At 42.3% G+C, this 16,389-nt stretch overlaps 1 protein-coding gene across 3 annotated transcripts in view; it reads right to left on the reverse strand.

Moving 5' to 3' along the window:
- Nucleotides 1–4,198: 4,198 nt before the first annotated feature.
- Nucleotides 4,199–16,389, reverse strand: part of LOC311622016 (uncharacterized protein) — a 98,982-nt gene continuing 86,791 nt past the window's right edge. For 2 of the 3 annotated variants that reach the window (XM_084882692.1, XM_084882691.1), the window contains one exon: nucleotides 4,199–5,792. The gene's annotated coding sequence lies outside the window, so the exon portion shown is untranslated. Of the gene's footprint in view, nucleotides 5,793–8,695; nucleotides 12,551–12,698; nucleotides 13,011–16,389 lie in introns of those variants that run through there. The other variant, XM_084882693.1, reaches the window with a different exon arrangement.

Raw genomic sequence — 16,389 nt, forward strand, 5'->3', positions numbered from 1 at the left:
TCCAGAAGGAATACAGCTCAGTCAACAAATGCTTTCATTGACCTAGTGAGACCTCTGACCTACAGAACCATAAGATAAAAAATCTGTGTACTAAATTTGTGGTAACTTGTTATGGTAACAATAGGAAACTTATATACTCCACCTCCCTAACACATTTGAATACTGGAGTATTAGGACAGACCTGAGTACTACACCAAATAGATTCAAGTGGCACTCAAACATTTTTGGTCAAAATTTTGGTTTACATCACAAGGGAACAAATAGCAGCAATGTATGACAAGAGAAGTTGACAAAATATTATTTGCAAAAATTAAAATAGTATTTTCAAAATATTGGAGCAAGCTCTTCTTTGGTCAGGAGGAGGTGAGAATTTCCAGATATGATCCTGCCATTGTCTGAACATTATCTGCAGTGCCACAAAATATCAAAAGTGTTTGGAAAAAGCTGACCTTGGAATAAGTTGCATTTTCCCCAAATCTAATGCTGTTAGAGGGTTTTAAAACTCATTCCTCAATATTTGAACTTCAGAAGGTAAAATTTCTAGGAATGACAGTATTGTGCTGGAAACATTAATGTGCCAGCATGAAATAATATCATTCCGTAGGAGGTAATAAAGGCATGAATTATGTCAAATTGTATTTGGTTCATGGATGTTACTGTGCCTCTTATGGGCAGATAGAGCTAACAGGCACAAGAACACCTGCCTGTCTCCCTCAGAAAATTACGGTCGTGTGCACAAGTATCAGTCTCAGGAATTAGGGGACCGTTTGTGGCAAAATGAAAATGTGCCGTGTTATAGATACACCTCCTAAGGATACGGAATAACTCCTGTTACAGCAGGACATAATTTTTCTCTTGATCTTGCTCCTAGTAGAAAGCACCATTAAGCCATTTTCACATTACAAGTGGCGGCTTCTACGTCTGTCAGGTAATATAATTTACTAAATGAACTTGCTGCTATGCCATATAGTGCTCCATTATGGATTCTAGCCGTTAATTGGTTTGGGGTCATTGGCCATCTCCATTAATGCGGGGAATCTATTCTTCTTTGAAGTAACATGGTCACTAGCATCTCCCATGGAAGTGGGCCGCTCAAACACTACGCATCATCCCGCATGTGCCGATACACATGTATATCGGTTTTTCTGCATCTATTTATTTAGGGAAAGAAAACAGAGTCTTTTCTGTAAAGTTGAAAGAAAGAAAGTATGATAAGCGCTACTGTGTACCAAAGTTGTCTAAAAGTCTGAGGGGCATGTGACACTCCATAACTTAATTCCTTGTGACTTAACCCTCTTGTAGCTGAACACGAAACGGGGACAGAGGCCTTCCCCTGCTTTGGCCCCGTCTGCAGAAGCGTGGAGATGGCACTGCAGGCAGGACCATCCCTTCCACCGCAGCCTGGGTAAATAATGCGCTCAGTTCATCTGCACAGCACAGAGTTATCCTCTCAAAAAAAAGTAATTCACTTCTTTAAAAACGGGAAGGAAAATAAATATGGCGCAGTAAAATTGTTGAGCAGAGGAATCTATCTGGACATTTCACAAAACATTTCATTATGCTGACAATTCCCAGAAGTACTCTCAAGAGTGCTTTAAGCTGAGGATTACGGCGCAGGAGCTGATGGACTTTTTTTGCAGCCCCTTTAAAAGGCAGTGAACCGTTTTTCTATTTTATTTAAATAATGCCCCTTAAAATGGATTTTTAGAGGTATAATAACTCCTTAAGAGTCAGTTATGCTAAACAGTTTCTCTTGATAGAAATGTTGTAAAACTCGTTAACTGCACAATTTCAGATGCCGGCTTGGTGAACACTAACTGACATGTGAATGACCAGAGTTTGTAAAATAAATTGCAATCGTAGTTGTATCACACAGCTAGCATTGCATGCGCTGGAGGCCACGAGGGGCTCCAACCTGACAGAAAATTACTTCAAGATGAATGAAAAGTGCTTGTTTCTCTTTATTAGTTTTCAGAGAACAATGAAAACGTTGAATTGTTTACAGAGGGCTGATTAAATGTGGTCAGAGGGGCCATGTCCCCACTGCTAACTGTTGGCCTCCCTCCCCCTCCCGCCGGCCCTCAACCTGCACACCCACAGGCCACGCGATCCCAGCCCCCAGCCCCCATCCTCGGAGCCCTGCCACATGCATCTTCTTACAGGCCATTACAGCTGCACATCTGTGTGTGAAATGTGCTCGTTCTGACATTCCACGGCTGCCCGGCGCTGCGAGGCCTTTGTTAGGTAACGCACCGCTGTCAAGCCCAACACGCGGGTCATGCGATGGGCCGGACGCTGCGGCAGGGAACAGCCGGGGATGGATCGCTTCGGCCTCAAACAATGCTCGGTTCCGCAGTGGAACACGTGTCTATTTCTTTCATTGGGCAGCACTCCAGAAAGTCATGACTTTGTGTTTGTGAAGCTTTGATTTAAATAGATATGTACGTGTTGCTAGGGTTAGACTGCCACAAAAGAGCCTTGTTTGTTGTATTTACTTAGAACCGCTACTGTCTTACGGCTACAGGGAAAAGCATCAAGTGCTTTCATCGGTCATTTGTGGTCTCAGTCCCACTTATACTTTACCAGAACGCACCGCGAGGGAGAGGAAAGGCACTTGCTACCATTTTCGCTGACGGCTTGGTTTACTTAAAGGGGTGGTCACAACTAGGGCATTGAGCAGGATGTTGCGGAGGACGATTCTCACTTTATATTTCCGCAAAGTAAACAGCCCTTGATGGAAAGAAATATGAGAACTCATTAATAAGCATATGCCAAGCAGCACAAAAACAGTCTTTTTAACCAGACCAGGCTAAGTGAATCAGATCCAGAAGATGTTTTGGCAAACTGAAGCACTAAGGAAAAGCAAACCACTGCCCTTTCAGCACAACGTGCCGCCTCCCATGGCCCAGCCCCTTCCTCACTGCCAGCCTCTCCCTTACACACACACACACACACACACACACACACGCACGCACACACACATGCCCTCACATCAGGACATCAGCAGTAATCGGGAGCAGCTCAAATGCTATTTGTGGCATTCTCACACAATACAGACCACACACCCCTAATGTGCTCGCAGGGTTCTCTTCGTCTCTATGTAGAACATGCGTTCTGAGCCTATTATGTGTATAAACAATGGCATATGTAATTACCTTTCCAGGGTGGCAATTATTCCTCAGAATCAACAACCAGATTTAAAGCATGTTCCCCCAAAAGACATTCGGGGATCAATTCTGGGTCAATTACGTCAGGCTTTGATTTATCACATGGTGTCAGACCATGTTAAAAAAAGAAAGTTTAAAAAAAAAATCAAACAGAAACACTCTGAGGTAAAGGCTAAAGGTTTGACTCAAACTGGTTTGTTCCAACATTGCTTTCCCTCAATTGCTCCGCTTTCCCCCATCCTTAAAACAATTGTAAACTGGCTGGGTTTTATCTGTTAGACAGTTTGCTGTTGGGGAAACTAAATGCAGTGAATCTGGACTACATCCAGATGTGAGTGCCCCCACCCCACCACCTGGCACTGGAAATTTCTCCAGGGATGCAGCAGAGAGCTGGGGTTAATAATTCAGGCTTTGGGATCTAAGAGATCTGGATTTACATCCCCATGATTTAAGCAAGATACATATCCCTGCAGTGGGTAATACTTCAGGGGGTTGTTGTGAGGTTTCAGTGAGATAATTAATGAAAGGATATGTGTGAAGCACTTAGCGCAGTGCCTGGAGCATCTGGAGTGCCCCATGAATTGAGTGATTGCCCTTCCATTGATGAACAAGCCATCATCAATGAGAGGTGGGAAAGCCCTCAGGACTTGCCCCGGTGTGGACTGGGACAGGGAAGCAGAGTGGCTGTTGGTACAAATCATAGAGCTGAGCTCCTGAATCCAAAACTGCAGTTAAGAGGTCCAACGTAGAGGACTAAACTACAATATATATAAAGTATCCAATTATAAACTACAAACCAATAGCAAGCTTATTACTCTGTTAGCAAGACTGCTCTCTTTTACAGAGCCTTATGAACCATAGATTTAAAAAGGCTACTTTACACACCTTGGTTACCAAGTGTTAACTGAACCCATACCTACTATGCACCAGGCACTGTACTAGGCACCTGGAATACAGAGATGCTGCCTCTGACGAAACTCCCAGAATAAAAAATAAATACCTACAATTTAGTACAAAATAAGTTCGTAGCTCAGATTTATTGAAAGCTACTTCATGCAAACTGAAAGTGCCATAACAAACACACAATATCACCAGGGTTTGGGAGCTGGGTGATACAGATATATCCTATTAAAGGTGAATCGTATAACTGAAGTTGCTGGTCAAATTACAATAGAATAATTCTTTCCTGAGACGCAAAAGAAAGGTTTTCAGAAATTAAATAAAAAGGAATAATATGAGAATTATCATCAAATTCTCTAGGGAACAATATAATACCCCACTCAAAGAACACTTGAAATCACTTTTATATGGAGTGACATTATTTATTCAATTAGAGGAAAACAGCATTTACACAATTCATTTCTCAGACGACACACACTATTGGCAGTACGTATCGGCAGCTTAATTAAGAAGTCTGTTGATAATGTTAAAACGCTGGCACATTTTCAATTTAGATGGACACTCTCAAGATGAAGACATGTCGATTGGTGGCTCATACATAACAAAATGTGTCACAGACACTACATAAAACGTCTAGTGTCTACAATCATATTCCTGTCTTAACACTGGAAAAATCATGACTTACTCACAGAGCAGAAGTAATTTTTTGGAAAAACTATATAGTTACTCAACTTATAGAACATAGAAGACAACACCATGAATACTGAAATAGCCAAATTTTCACACACAGCCATTTTCCAGGTCTGTTTGGCTCCTGTCATGCCCTGTCTTGGATCCATGAGTAAGGACCCCAAGCTTGATCCAAACCTTCCCCTCCTCCATGCTAATAATTCACTCAGTACTGCAGGCCCCTAGCCATTCAAGGTAGAGGCCTATTGAAACAACAGATGTGATTCACTCACCCACTCCCCACCAAATATACAAACACAATATAGTTTTCCAACAGACACTCTATACCTAAATGGAAAAAATGAATTTAATTCAAATTAACTCCAACTAAAATGTGTTGATTTCTCTAAAGTCTACAGAACATTTTTGGAATCAACAAAAAGGATCCTACCTATCAGAAGTCCAAAAAGAAATGGAATTAAGATGTCCTGAATTGTTCACAAGTTTTATTTTTTATTTAAAAAACTTAAATTACTTATAGAAATACACTCTTCCATTTGTTTCCCGTCTTAGAGGCACACTTATTAAGAACAGAAGACACATATAAAAATATTCATTGAAACTAATTATAAATCTATGGAAGGCAGGGACCACACCTTTGTCTCCTTCCCCCACTCCATATAGTGATTCACATGTAGTAATTATTCAATTAAGTTGAAAAGCCAGAGCATGTTTCAATTCAGGTTCATTTGGAAGGGTTGCACTGATTAAGGAGCAACTGAGATGAAATGGATAGGTTCAACCTTTCCTGATTCCTGGCTGGTGAGTCGCACACTCTCTTGAGAACTTCCTTTGCTGGAGATTGCTTGCATAGCCCCCGCATGATTCGCTGCTGGCTTCGGTGGCATTCTTAGGGTCTTGACTTGTTTCTGTTTTTGTTGAAGGGAGCCTGTTGATTCTCCAATGGCTGTTTTTCTAGAAAATGTGAAAGGTGGTGTGAAGCAGGCACTCAGGGAAGCAGGTGTTCCGCCTATTCCTGTCCCACTGATAGTACATCTGTGAACAAACGCAAACACATTGTTAATCCAAGCCTTTCTAAAACACCTTCTCACAACTATCAATACATCGACTGGTCTTTGGCTGACCACTAAATTTACTTAGCTCGCCAGTTCAAAACACAACAAAACTACAAGCTCTCTTATGGTAAATGAAAGTTTGAACAGGATTAAACTTTAATACTGTTTAAAGTTTTCTTTCCTTACCTTAAATAATGACTTTCAAATCCATGCCACCTCCAGGTGTAGATCCACAAGTCACAAAATCAGAAACACCACATGTCTGTGCATTTCGAAAACAAGGTTTCCCTCCCCAAGCAGATTCTGTCTTGTCTTCCTTGCCTTGATAAACAGGAATAAAATCCCTCCCGAGGTGCCAAGACCTACGCCTTCGTGAATCAAGTCCCTGCCTGGGGCCCATCATTTAGCACCCAGTGGATGGCTGGGAAGCAGCAGCTGCAGATGGAGAAGCCTGTGAGGAAGCAATCTAGCCGGGCAGGAGCATGCTTTCCTCAGCAAAGGCTCTGAGGGAACCAGGTGGGTAAAGGCATGTACAAGCACTGCCAACACCAATCCCAGTCAGGGTAAAGCCCCTGCCACATGAGAGCAGCATGCTAGGACCCAGGGAGGCTCCACCTTAGGCATATCCGTGTGCCTATCCATGTACATGTATATTAGTAACAGTGTTATAGACCAGGAATGACAGACACCTTTGCAAGAAACATTTCTCTTTATTCACATCTCTGAAATGTTCCAAGCAGACCCACGGCAGTGAGCGGTAAAGCCAGCAAACACACAGGTAAGCTTAGCCTTAACACAATTTATTTACTAATTTACTTTATTTATTTGGGTTTTTTTTAAAAAATAAGCCAAAAGCCTTTGCATATGTGTTTACAATGCCTGTTAGCAATGCCCTTTAGCTCATGAGCAAAATGCCATACTACATGAACATTTAAAATCCACCTGGAATCATTTTAGGTTCCATCCATTATATCAAACTTGTCACTAAAGCCTATTACTTCTTAATTTGAAATATTTTTTGCAGTCCTCTTTTCTTCTAATTTCTACTAAGTCCCCACCCACCCACCCACCACCCCTGCCCTATTTGTCAAGCTCTGTTCTCTTCACCCTGAATGTGGCAGCCTCCTCACTATTCCTAGGTCTCCTCAGCTGTAGTAGCAACTCCTTCCAAGTGATGCTGTTTCCACTGGGCCTCCTCTTCCAACATTCATTCCAGGACCCTCTGAGCTCCTGTCCTGCCCTATGGAAGTCTCCACTTAAGAGGCTCAGAGTAGCTGTGACCTCAGCCCATCCTCACCAGGCAGGCAACGGAAAAACAACCTCAGCCCGCCAGAGAGCATGACTGGAATTCCTTTTGTACTAAAATACACTGAATTTGCTCCTCACTCCTTCATTATTCTTTCTCCCTCTATTTCCCTACTAACTCCAACATATTGGCCCAATCTTCAGAATATTGTAGTGTTAGAACCCCAGATTCTGTTCCAGGACTCCTGCTGCCGGCTGGGATCCAGCTGGGATCAGAATCCCCAGGGCGTGACACCACCATTCCTGACTCTGAACCTCACCTGTATCTACAGTCTAGTTGCCCACACCTCCTGAATTGGTCTCCTCAGAACCAACACTTTCCCTGAACCACTCTCAAGGTCATCACATCCTCTTGGTCCGTGGTCAGCAAACTGTGGCTCATGAGCCACATGCGGCTCTTTGGCCCCTTGAGTGTGGCTCTTCCACAAATACCACGGCCTGGGCAAGTCTATTTTAAAGAAGTGGCATTAGAAAAAGTTTAAGTTTAAAACATTTGGCTCTCAAAAGAAATTTCAATCGTTGTACTGTTGATATTTGGCTCTGTTGACTAATGAGTTTGCAGACCACTGCTCTTGGTCACTGAGGACTGGATTGCTGGCCAACCCTAGTGTAGCCAGGCTACACTTAGTCCTGACTTCCTCCTGCCCCCTGCCAACCTATACTGCTGAGATACTCTTCCCAACCCAGACAAATTTTATCACTATCATGTTTTTGAAGTATTCCACTTCATTTCCTAGTCTCCAACATGAAATCTCCACTGAAGGCACAGAGGTCTACTGCCCTCTCAGCTCATTCCGAATCTTTGTTCATCCCCTTTCTTCTACCTTCTTAATTATCTCTGCCTTCTTAATCACCTCGTTTGTGACATTATCTAAGAAGCATTCTCCAATAAACAAATCTGCATTGACTTATCCCTTATCTGGATTCCTCTGGAGTAATCACTATCACACAGTTTAAGCACTTGGTTTTCACTAAATGTTTTCAGAGACATTAGCTCTGCAGACAGATTGCTAGTTCTCTGAGGACTTGGAGAAAAGTCATGTCCTGTACATGCTATTAACCTACACTGAGAGAGCAAAGTTCCACTTCCATCTTCTCTCTGCCCTTACTCCACTCGCCAACCCACCGCCATGGAAGCGGCTGAATCAAGTTACTGGACTCAAACTAAACTATTGTTTAAAGGGATATAGGTTTTGGTATAATGAGAGAAAAGGTTCAAGTTTTGGCTTCTGCAGGATGTGGTCTGCTTGGAGTTTGTCTCTTGAGGTTTTCCCTTTGGATTGCTTCTCTGTACTTCCATGTCGCCAATGAGGCAATCAGATCTGGAACTGCTTTCCACTTGGGAAATGTTCCCCAATACCAACCCCCACCCTGATAAAGCCTAGGGTAGACTAACTAGACTAGCTCTAACTTAAACCTTTATCTTTCGTTTTTGCTTTTCTCCTACTTCATGTAGCAAAATAGGATCTAAAGAGGTGGACCCAGGAGAAAGGAACAAAGAAGGCCTATCGGTGCAAAACACAGTATTTCCAAGCAGCTCTACATGGCTAGCTGCACTTATCAGTGACTACATTATCTCCTCCAGGAACCTGTAGCCCCAGAAGATATCTGTGGGTCTATCTCAACGTAACTGCTATCTAATTATATTCTCAATAAATACATGTGAATTAATTTTTCTATAGTAAATGCCTAAGCATTATTTAGGATAGACCAAGAATTGTAGGAAACTTTGAAGTTCTGGATCAGGGTTATTTATGATTTATGTATTGAATACGTGCTTCAATAAAACCTTAGAGTAATTTTATATCTTTTTCAGAGTGAGAATGTAAGCAAGACTACTCCTGGGGGTTTTATAAGCCTTCCTGCCAAAGATGAAAGCCAGTGGGCTTCCTCTGTTGTGAAATTCTGAATTAGTACTTGCAGATGGCCAGAGACCACTGTAGAATCGTGTAATAACCATTAAAACACATGTATTTTTAATATTTAAATATATTATATGCACACTATATACAATACATATGCACATAACCTTGATGTACTACTTGAAAAGAAATAAATGCTGAATGTAGGATATCCCAAAGTCATAAGATCATCTGTCACTTGTCCAAGTCTGTGGCCAAAGTTTCACTTGAAACAATGCTCTTAATTAGCATGCGATGCAGACACTGGCAACTCTCCCTATTGCCCCTTCTTCTTTATTAATAGAACCTCTGGATTTTGAGAAGTACATGGCCACAAAGAGTTTATTTCCAGGCCTTCCTGGCAGCTGATATGGCAGACAAGATGTGAATAGAAATTAGAAGTCCAACATCTAGGGAATGCCTTTAAAGAGAATACTTCTGTCCTGACTGGTGTGGTTCAGTTGGTTGAGTGTAATCCTGTGCACCTAAAGGTCACTGGTTTGATTCCCGGTTAAGGCGCATGCCTGAGTTGTGGGCTCCATCCTCAGTAGGGGGCATATAGGAGGCAGCTGATTGATGTTTCTCAGATCAATTTCTCTCTCTCTCTTTTCCTGCCCTTCCTCTTTCTCAAAAATCAATTTTTAAAAATGTATATTAAAGAGAATTCTTATATATCTCAGACACATGAATGAGGCAAACAGAGGGATAGCAGAGGGTAATAAGATGGAAGTTTCTTTCTCCCTTACCCAGCAGTCTAAGCATAAGCAGTCGGAGATGATATACAACTCTACGTTGTCAGGGAGCTCCCTCTTGTTTCAACCACTGTGTTTTAGTCTCTTAACCTGGATGTAGGTTAGGCTACTGTAACAAATATTGCACTACAATTCTAGCTCTTACCTATTCCAACATTGGACAAATTATTTAAATTCTATGAACTCATTTCCTTTTTTATACCTACTTAATAGGTTGTTGTTAGCAAATAAGACTCTTTTTTTCTTTTGCTTCCCATTATATCTCCAGCTTCTAGCCTGTTGCATATAATAAAAATTAGTTATTCTTGCTATTTCTGTTGATATGCTGACCTAGAAAAAATAATGTCACTTTAACAATTAACCATTAAGTACTTAAAAAATACATATTGAAATAATACAACTAATCAATATGTTGTGCATTAGAGTGGTGACATTTTTCTGACCCAAATCTTAGAAAACATGGTCTAACAAAAGGTTTTGTCTGACTTGTGAATATACTTATATGAAAATTCTTATATAAGTATTTAAAGAACTCATTTTACGTCTAAAAACAATCTGCTTAAATCAAGCAGCCCTGGAAAGTCAAAGGCACACAACCCCAACATAATTGGTTCTGCTCCCTCTAGTTTTTATCACAGGGTTTCATTGTGCATGCATATTATGAGGGGGAAAAACTGATTTTATGACATATTTATGGTTGTGAATTTGTATTATCATAGCTCATAATCTCATGAAAAATAATTCTTATGTCTTCCCAAAGGAAGATGAGCACTTCTTGCTTCTACAAAAATAACAGGAGTGAGTTTTCAGTAAAACACATTTCTCCTATTGAAGAGTACTTAATAAACACACACACACACACCTGGTTGCTTTCATTTCACAAGTGGCACCCATTTGCCAGTCATCAAAGTAATACAGTCTGAGGCGATGGATTCTGACACACTGTGAAGGCCTGTCATTAGGGGAGGAGAGATTATAGTTTCTGTGCAGGACATGATGGTGCTTCAATTTCTCATCCATACAGCCAATGAAGCACAGGGGAGAGCAACAAGATGAAAATAAAGTTGAACATGGACTTACTGCTTCCCTCTCCGATGAATGATCTGAGCTGGTCCCACGCTACACTTTCTAATCTGTATACCTACAGCTCTGTTTCTTCCTGGCTAACATAAAGATCTTTCATAAAGAACAAAGATCCTGCGCAACTTTTACTATTCCGTAATTTAAGTCTAACTTAATGCCTTGTGCTTCCACTTTTGAAATGTTATTTTTGCCTCTTTTACTTTACCTATCTATACAGCCATTTTGCTTCTCTATAATTTTGTACTTACATATTTAAAATTCTCATCAGAATGAAGATTACATCTTGAGTAAAACCCATTAATTAGGTGAACTGAAGAAGACAAGTCTGAATTAATGAAAAATCTTGAGTGTGGACCACTGTCAAAAAGATCACGATAATAGCAACATCTGATGTCTGAGAGATACTACATGAAAATCACCGGGCTGACCACTTTACATCATTATCTCACTGAGTCCTCACGGAAGTCCGCGAGGTATTATCAGCTCATTTTCACAAATTGAAAAATAAAACCTGAGCAACATTATGTAACTTGCTTAGGGCCATGTAGCTAATGAGTGATAGAATTACTTTCAAACCTGAGTCTGACTCTAAAGTACATGCATGATTTTCTCTACCGTACCAATCTGCTAGGTCTTCCTTTAATCAGTAATAATAGGAAAGCAATATTTCAGATCAGGTTAACAAAACTCTGAAGCACTAAAGAACCCTGCTTTAGTGAAAAAAAATAAATGAGAAGTATTTGAAATTAGCTACTTTAGGTAGGTAATAATTAGCTGCCATTTATGAAGTACATACTCATACCAGGCAGTTTCGACACATTAAATGCAACCCTCACAGCAACCCCATAAATTAGATAGCTGTCTTCATTTTGCAGACGAGGAAAGATCCTCAGAGAAGCTGAGTCATTTGTCCAAGGTCACATCGCCGGTGAGCGCGTGGTCTGCACCGTGCATTCTGCAGACCACCTCTCTCCCTCTCCTGCGAGGCCTGTCTCTGGAGCACTGGAAAAGACCGCTTTTTAAAGTGACAGTGCCACCCCACCCCCTGTAATTGTATTTATACTATGTGTTAGCCCAGAAAAGCTTTCCTTCAGAAACAATGCAAAAGTAAACTTTAACCCGGGCCCTGCCCTCATTACCAAAAAATTCCAAATTTAGTGAGGTCCGTGTTAATGGGTTTTACTGTATATAAAAAAGGGTTTAATAAACACTTAGACCTGCTCTATCTCCATTAATAAATCTAAAAAGCCACACAATGGTGAAGGGAGGAAGAGGAGTAACCTCAAAACTAAAACAGATAAGTGCCTGTGATTTGTACTCCAGCAAAAATAATAATAATAATAATAATAATAATAATGCATAACATATGCCAATACAACAATATAGTACAGATGGCGATATATGACGACAAATTCAATCCTATAAGTTTAGAGATCTACTCATCAATTACAGAAAATTAATCCTAATCACATGTTCATATTAAGGAATATAGCCATAGCAAATCGGCAATAATAATTAAAAGTCCATTTCAAATCTCTTGGTGAGCGGCGAAATGACCTAACAGAGCGAGGCTGCTGGTCCTCACCGCAGTGCCATCTCAATGTGCACATCCTGTCGGAATTCTTGGCTGTTTAATAGGCCCTCTTGGCTGCTCCGTCTGCACTTGTGTCTAATGAAGACATGTGTCCATGTGCATCCTGGGTGAGGAAAATGTGCAAGTGTGTGGGTCAGGCACAGGTCTGCTGCCAGAGCCAAATCCCCGATACACAATGTGGGTTTTCCCACACAGGCCGTCACAGGGTAGCTGATTCCACACCAATTCTACCAGCCTTCGAAAGGGCCTACCTGCAGCAGGCAGGATCCCACAGCTCAGTCACATCACATGGAGGTTTCTTCTTGTCTTTAGGTCAACTGTAAATGAGCTACCACAGGCCTCTCTACCAGGGGAGCAGCCTTGGGATACAAGCAAAACAATCTAGGTGAAGGGCAGCCCAACTAACGCTGTAGGCCTGGTGCCTTGCGGGTAGGCGGTGGAACCAGATTTAAGTCAACAAGCATTTCTTTCTCAGAGTTTTGCAGGCTGATCAAGATAGGAGCAGATTCGATTCTTGGTGAGGGTCCACTTCCTGGCTGACAGCCACCTTTTTGCTGTGTCCTCTCAAGGGAGGGAAGGGGAGAGAGAGAAAGAGAGAGGAATCAAGCCTCTGGGGAGGTAGATTAGGAAGAGAGGACTTGAACTTTTTGCTTTGTATACACCATTGCATTTATTTAGGTTTCCAAGCAATTCCCCAAAATTGAGAACACCCCTTCCTCTCCTGGGTTCTGAAAAAGTTAAGAATACAAAAATAAGAGAGATGAGAGGGTACAGTATAACCTTGATCACTAATGGAGACCAGAGTAGAGGAGGCAGCTTATTGTGAAAGCCAGACCAAGCTCACTCCAGGGGTTGCCAATCTGTGATCCGTGGACCACTGGTAGTCGGTGAGGTCTGAAAGGTTGGCGACCACTGGAAAACCATCAACTCAGGCCTTCTCCACAGCCAGGCTCATGCAGCCTGGGAGTGTGTGTGTGTGTGGGGGGGGGGGGGGGGACGGGCGGGGAGCCTCCCAGACTCAGGGAGAGAGGGGACTCTCTGTAGGTAGGCTCTCCTCTGGGTAGAAAAAGGGTGGCAGTAAGCTGAGCTGGCCCACTTATTCATTCCACATGTGTCAGTTACGGAAGTCCCTCTCCCTGAGGGCAGAAGAGTGGTCTGTGAAGTAGGAGTGTAGACTTTGCCTGTGACGGTAGTGTCAGTGGTGGCTGAGTCCAGATTGCAACAGGTTAGAGAGTACATGGTGAAAAGGAAGAGGCAAGAAAGTAGACAACTTAAGAAGAATAAAAAGAAGAAAAACAGAGTAGGGAATTTGGGGAAGGATTTTTTCAGCAAGAGGCCAAAAAACATCGAATGTGGCAGGTGGAAGAGACACCACTGAGATGCGAATAAAATGGAAGGAAGAGGGAAAGCCACATGATTCGAGGCAAGGATGAAGGAAAAGAAGTTGAGTTCATATCACAGGATCAGTTTTGTAAAAAAGGTGGAGAGAGATTCTGGGGCTAACGCCAGACAACAAAATTTAAACTTGCAAACTGCCACAGGACTGGCTGTGCTAAAGTCATGACAGAACAGCAAACCCAAAACCTACTTGTAAATGTTTTATCACAGTGTGACACTTTTGAGAAATTGCATGATTTATTATTGATAAGATGTTGCTTAGATTAGTATTGATGGATATACGCTCTGTATCATTCACCATCGTACATCACAGCATTAGTTGGTTCACATGCTCCTCTGTCCCTGTTGAAGCTTGACTGGCCCTGTGCACTTTTTCATCGCAATTCTGGCTATCATTACACGATATTCCCCAAATTCCACCATGCAGGATGGCGGAAAACCAATGGGCCAGAGAATTTCGAAAGATTCATAGTATAAAAGTCTGTCTCCATGCTCTTAACTGGTAAAAGAAATGTCTGCACTGAAATGTTTCCGTAGTCCCACTGATCTATTTCCATGTTGTGGTTTCAATGGCCACAGAAGTCCTTCTGGTAAACCAATTCTCCTGGCAAACAGATTTCTGTGAGAAAAAGAGGAAGAGGAAAAGGAAGAAGAAGGAGGAGGATAAAGGAGGTGATGAGGAGGAGGAAGAGCTTCATATCTTAGAATGGTCTCCAAAGTTATAGCCTTTCTCAAGTATTTCTCTCTTTAATCTGGTTTTAAAGTTAAGTTACAAGTCTCCGTTCCTCAGTGGGGTTTAGCTTTACAACCCTCTTAACTAGCCGTTTTTGACATCATTTAGGTTTTGGCAAAATGTGTGCTAGGGCTCCTACTGGGCCTTCTCTGCTGCTATTAAAAGTTATACCGCATTTGGTTAAGTGTGGAGGCTGGCACCACAGAGGATACATGATGGTGATTATCATGCAAATCAGCCTCCTGCAAGGCCGGCTCCCCGAGGAGACTCTCTCTCCAGCTCTGCTCCCCCAGTCGCCTCACCGTCCCCAGGATAAAGCGAGCCACCTTCACTGCTGACACTGGACGCCGCCGAGATGGGTTCTCCTGACAGAGATTAGTGAGCAGCAATGAATCTTTCACTTGGGATAGAAATATGATTTTATTTAAGAAAATAACTATCATAATTGGGCCTCTGTCACTTTAAATTTTAATGGTGAGAGTAATATGGAGGCTTCTGGAACTTTAAATTACGGCTTTCAGAAGCTTCACACTGAATCTTTCAATTATTCTCTGTAAGTACTTTCTCAAAGCATGTGCCACCATGACATTGATATCACAATTCAAATCTAAATTCAAAACTGACTGCAAGGCTATGAGCTATGTGCTGGCGCGCCGGCTGCCTCATTTTATCTTTGAACATCTGAGCAGGCGAATCGAGAGAGGCGCTCTCCCAGAGCCCAGCCAGCTGTTTGCCAAATATTCAAATACCCTGGCATGCAGGAGAGCCTTTCAGATTTCCCCACATCAGAATTAGCGGCGGGCCCCTATTTTTCTCATTAGCTCCTGGCTCACCTACGCGCTTCCACACACACAGGCCCGCCTGACTCACTGGGCTGTGCTGGCTCTGCTGGCTGCCTCACCTCCCGGTGCCCCCACGCCAGCAGCGGGGCCTGGGGGTGCTGCAGGAGGCAGCAGTTCAGACAAAACCAGGATGGGGGGATGCAAGCCTGTGTTTCCTTGAAGTGGATCTGAAAGAGGGGCTGAGCTATTTGTAGTGGCAGGAAGACAGAGAGCAAAGGGAGTGAGTGGATTTTATTTAAAATGCACCCATTAGTGAGGGTTGCATGAGGGGGGGGGGGACAAGGGTGGGAAGGAAATGGGGGCATGAAGACAAATATGTAATACTTTAACCAATAAGAAATTAAAATGCAAAATAATAATAATAATAATAAAATGCACCCATTAGGCTGGAGCAAATACAACGGGATTGGGAAGCCAGGAGGGAAAGGAAGGGGAAAGGCTTTCCTCTTTTATTTTGCTGTCTTAGCTTCAAAATATGTGCCTATTTTCTCTAATCATTGTAATGGTTTGGCTTCCATTAAAACAAATAGAAATATTAGATACATTTATTTTTAGGATTAACTTTTAGACTGCTTCAGTCATTTTAAAACAAGTCCTCTACCTCAGTAAGGACAGTGCCAAATGTACATATTTAGTAAATAACTAAATCCAGCTGCACTAAATACAATGAAAGACAACCCCTTATTTCACATTTTGAAGGTCCTGGAGCAATTTTCCTCAGCCAGACAACTGAGAACAGTGCACCCGGGGAAAGGGGTTTGAGAGGGAGCAAGGGACGAAGGTGCCACAAGACAGCAGCCTCTGCCCAAGTGGCTGGTCCAATTTCCTGAAGCTGGACCCCAACGCCCGCTCTCAGCTGGGTGAGGGGCTTTCTCCATTCCTTCAGGAAAAGTAGGTCTTTACTTGCTCATTTCCTGTGATGTGTTTACACTTGCACAGAAGGGGCACAGCAGGGATGCTTTCAGGGCA

The sequence above is a fragment of the Pipistrellus hanaki genome (assembly GCF_964339955.1).
Source record: "Pipistrellus hanaki genome assembly, chromosome: 4".
NCBI classification, from domain to species: Eukaryota; Metazoa; Chordata; class Mammalia; order Chiroptera; family Vespertilionidae; genus Pipistrellus; species Pipistrellus hanaki.